The following is a 4,873-nucleotide window of genomic DNA, read 5'->3' on the forward strand; positions in this document are numbered from 1 at the left end:
TTACGAGACACATACCAGCAGCGTAGGGTCATATCGAAGTCAGACAACTTGCTTGAGTGATCACAGTACTGGTCCAATCATTGTTATATCAAAAGTAAACCATTTGGAGTGAAACATAAGATATTTTTAGTGATATGTATATCAAAAGTAAACTGTTTTCTTTCAAATTTGTGAATATGTATAATTCTACTTTGGATCTGTTGCAACGGACGGGCTCATTGTTATAAATGTTTATCTCTTGCATTCTCCGCAACCAACACCTAGTGTACTGGTCCGGGCCGGATGCTCGCAGCGCGATGACTTGAGTTCGAGTTCTGTCCTAAACTTTAGCTTTTTATATAATTTTTAATATATACTATACTTCTTTCGCTACTGTACTGGCAGTGGAACGCACAGAGTACTTAGAATACAGGATTAACGATGGATTTGTTTCTTTTTAACTTTTTGTACGAATCTGTAGCCAGCCTGCAAGTCATGTACACTGTACTGACAGTGGAACCCACAGAGTACTTAGAATACAAGATTAAGGATGCAATTAACTTTTTATAGAGGGAGAATCATACACACAATTAACTCAAATGGATTGGACGTGACTCTATTATTCTCCAACGGCAACCGGCAAATTTCCTCCCGCGGGCCGGAGTAGGTTTCTCGGTTTGCATGCGGGTTTAATGGAGGGGTTTGATGGAGGCGAGGAGGCGTGTTCAGCCGGGCGTGCAGTGGACGGCGCAGTACTATTCGATTTGACAACTAAAACTAGTATATTATAAAAAACAAAGAAGAGTAGTAGAGATAGAGATAAGAATAGAGACTAGGGAGGAGCACCATCTACTGCTTCGTGGGCTACTCCTGCGCTCCATTCGGCGGCCGCAACGTCCCCTATAGCCACTCCCTCCTGCGCTCCATTCGGCGGGCGCTGTTGAAATTTGGGGAGCGCACTCTCGCGACTGCTAGCAGCGACGACTTCACCGACGACGACTTCTTCCCCGACCTCGGCAATCTCTTCCTCAACGACATGGGCGACAACCTCAATGCCAATGGTGCTGCTCCCATTGCACCGTATGTGTTTCTGGCCTTCCTGTTCAAAATCGTGGTAGAATTCATGTTTCTAGTGTGTGTCCTAGATTCGATCTGTTCATCTACTATGCTAGTCCGCATGATTAGTTTAATCTCTGTTATAGCCGTCATGATTTATTTTGTGCTTATTCGGACTAAATCTCATAGTAACTTGCTCATATATTCAATTGGCGGAACGTCACCTACAGCCACTCCCATTTCATGGATGGCCCGGTCGATGCCTCCAAGGAGCCCTTCGTCTACTGCTATGAGTGCCCGGTGCCATTTTGGGGCTCGCCGGCAGACATCGTGCATCACCTGACGCAGGCGTGCGACGATCACTACTAGCCCTTGCCGAAGAACATCAAGTACGAGACGTGCTACCTGTTCACCGTGCCGGAGTCGCTGGAGGATCACCGTCGCCTGCTAGTCTCGGAGGAGGACGACAGCGTCTTCCTCTCGATCGTGGGCACCGGCGAGGCCCGCGCAGGCCGCCGCCCCGTCTCTGTAGTGTGCGTCAGGGGCAACGCTGCTGACGCTGACATTCACACGAGGCCGATGTACGGGTGCGTGCTCACTATTACTACCCCTCGGAGCTACGTGGGCGGCGACAATGGCTACGTCAAGCTGACTTGGACTCTGCCGAGCTGGGACCTTCCCGCCGATGTGGACATGGAAGACACACGGTATTATTTGACCCCCAACAATGTGCATGGGGACTCCAAGGAGGTTCACCTGGACATCTGCATTATCAAGATAAATGTTGATCATTAGTCTTCGCTCAATGTAATCCACTGTCTAAGCATGTGGATACTTCCATGCATGATCTTGCTCTATTGGAGTATCACGCATGAATAAAAGTGTATCCATTTATGGTTTAGTCTAGAATCTTCCATGTATGAATTTTTACTATAGTACTGGTGAAAGACTTATGATGAACCATTTCTTACATATCCTCTGCCCCCTTCCAAGTCATCCTGATTTAATCCCTCCGTCTAGGTGTATAAGGGCATGGTTAATACTTAAATAGTATAGCCAACTATTGACTATAAGAAAGTGCCATGTCATCTGTAGCCAACATGTATAACAATGGATACTCAAAAACTAATTCTTGATGATCATTTCTTGCAAAGCACAATAAGAGTTATTTCTTCACAAGTTTTGGATGCAGGTTGAACAGTTGAACGCTTTTGTTTGCAGAAGATACTTTTTTATCTATTTCACCCGGATGTTTGTGAGCTCTAGAGATGAAATAATATCCGAAGAAACCTACCGATACCCGTTACACATGAGATGAGCCCCACATCCTTTGTCAAAATAAACAACTCCCCGATCAATGCATTTCACTCTTCCGTGCAACGCACGGGCACCTTACTATAGATTAGTATGACCAAAAATTGAACTAACATTATATATAGTACGATAAATGATGATGGATGTCACCTAAAACTATATCATTGAAAACTATGTTCAAATACGAACCCAACGATATTGTTTTTGTTGACATGCACTAACATTTTGTTAGTTAAATCTTCAGTCAAATTCAATGGGGGATAAACCACGACCGATGTAGTAAACCACGACCGAGTACTAGTGTAGAGGGCGGCGCTGCACGGGAGTCTCACCCCGCTCGTGGCGCAGCAGTAAAGCCGTCATATCACAAAACCCAACCACTCCCAGTAATAAGTGGCCTGGTAAAATAAACGGACAAGCAACCATCACATCCCTCCGTCTTTTTTGCATTTCATCTCTCTGCATTTACTTTCTCCAGTTCATCTCACACACTCGATCCCTAGCTACTACTCCTAGTATCCCTAGCTACTACTCCTAGGGCCAGTTCTTTTGGCGGCTTCCCCAGCTTTTCCCATAAGACTAGTCACAGTGGAGAGTAACATTAAGGCGCCTCACTCATTTATTTGGGCTTCTAAACTACTACTAGTAGTACCTCCGTTCTGGTTTATTCCTCACCATTGTAATTTGTGCTAAATTTTGACCAAAGATTTAACTGATAAAATGTTAGTGCATGTGACATGCACTAACATTTCATTAGTTAAATTTATGATCAAAATTTGAGACAGATTACAATGGGGACCAATAAACCAGGACGGAGGTAGTAGTTATGGGATTACTAATCTAGAAGCCTAAAAGAACTGGCCCCTGGTATTCCTACTAGTAGTAGTACTCAAGTTGGAATTCCAATTGCACGGCACAACTTGTTAGGTAAAAAATTCGATACAGTGTGTAGGAAGCGGTTTGGGAATTTGTATGCCTTTCCGACCAGTGAGATACTCCGTACAAAGTACGACAGAGAAATAACCATAGAGAAGGAAGCTAAAAGTAAACAATCAAACGAGCATTTTTGCATTTGTTTTGCATTGAATCGTTTCACAAGCTTGACTAGTGTTGTTTTTCTACTTTTACAAAAACCGCATCGTAATGTTAAAACATGCATTTGCACGTACATAAGTAATAGTAGTACTCCCTCCGTCTAGGTGTATAAGTCTTCCCTCCTTCTTGGTCATGGTGCAGAACCAAAGATGACTTATTGACCTGGACGGAGGGAGTAGCACAGTCTACAAGCATATATAGAGAGAGACGTGTAGTGCGATAGTATATAGTAAAGTTTGTGCTATATGCACGTACTTACAAAATGCGTACGAATACACAAGGTTTCCAAACTTTCCCTTTTACATACTTAATTAAGGACGCTAATAATTCCTGAACGTTCGGGATTTAACATTTGCGTCCCAAAACTAATGAGATCGCCTTACGAAACAAAAATTATACTCCTACTAAAAGCCATGACGCTCGCAGGAGCGCTTGCGGCGCGCCACGAGTACCCTGGTGCGCGGCCGTTTCCCAGCGCTCCGACACAACGCCTCTTCCTCAGCCTCGCAACTCGCGAGGTGCTGATTGGTGGCTTGCCGGCGGGCGAGTGCGATCTCACCGGTGTGGTGATCCGGCGCCAACAGGTACTCCTCCTCGCTGGAAGCGTGCACCCGGTCCACGTACCGCCAAGCGTAGAGGAGGCGCTTAGGCCCGACTGCACTCACGGCTTCGGCACGGGCGTCCTCCGCCACCCTCACGGCCCTCGCACGAGCCTTCTGCCAAAGAGCCAATTGCCTGACTCTCTCGGACGCGACATAGGCCTGCCAGGCAGCTTGTCCCGCGGTGCGCTTCTCTTCCTCGGCCTTCTTCTCTGCCTCTATTTTGGCGCGCTCTGCTGGAGGCAAAGCCTCCCACAAGGCGACATCCATTTCTTTCCAAATCTCCTCAAGGCTGGGGGCCTCGGTGGGCGGCGCGGCGTTCTCCTCATAGCGGGGAGCCGACGCGTCCTCCGACGCGCGTGCTAGCGAGATTGGGAACGCCAACGCGTCCACCTCGACGCGTCGCGGCGAGGAGCGGAACGCCGACGCGTCCTCCTCGACTAGTGGCGGCGAGGAACGGAACGGCGAAGCGTCCACCTCGACGCGTCATGGCGAGGAGCGGAACACCGACGCTGTCCTCCTCGACTAGTGGCGGCGAGGAACGGAACGGCGACGCGTGACCGTCCGTGCGGTGCAGCGAGGGGTGCCTAGGGCTTGGGAGGGGCGATGCCATGGTGGTCGACGTGAGAGGGAGGGGGAGGAGATAGCGATGAACGTGAACGTGAGGGGGAGGCGATTGCGATGTCGTGGGAGGCGCAGTATTTATAGCGAGCAATGGCACACCTACGTAAGATATGGAATGAGCTGCACTGACTTAACTGTAGGTCCAGTTGCGTCACTGAGATGTGGGCCAGACCCCTGTTGGGCCCCTATGTCAGTGACCCAATGCA

This window comes from Triticum aestivum, chromosome 6D (genome assembly GCF_018294505.1).
Source record: "Triticum aestivum cultivar Chinese Spring chromosome 6D, IWGSC CS RefSeq v2.1, whole genome shotgun sequence".
In the NCBI taxonomy this organism is placed as follows: domain Eukaryota; kingdom Viridiplantae; phylum Streptophyta; class Magnoliopsida; order Poales; family Poaceae; genus Triticum; species Triticum aestivum.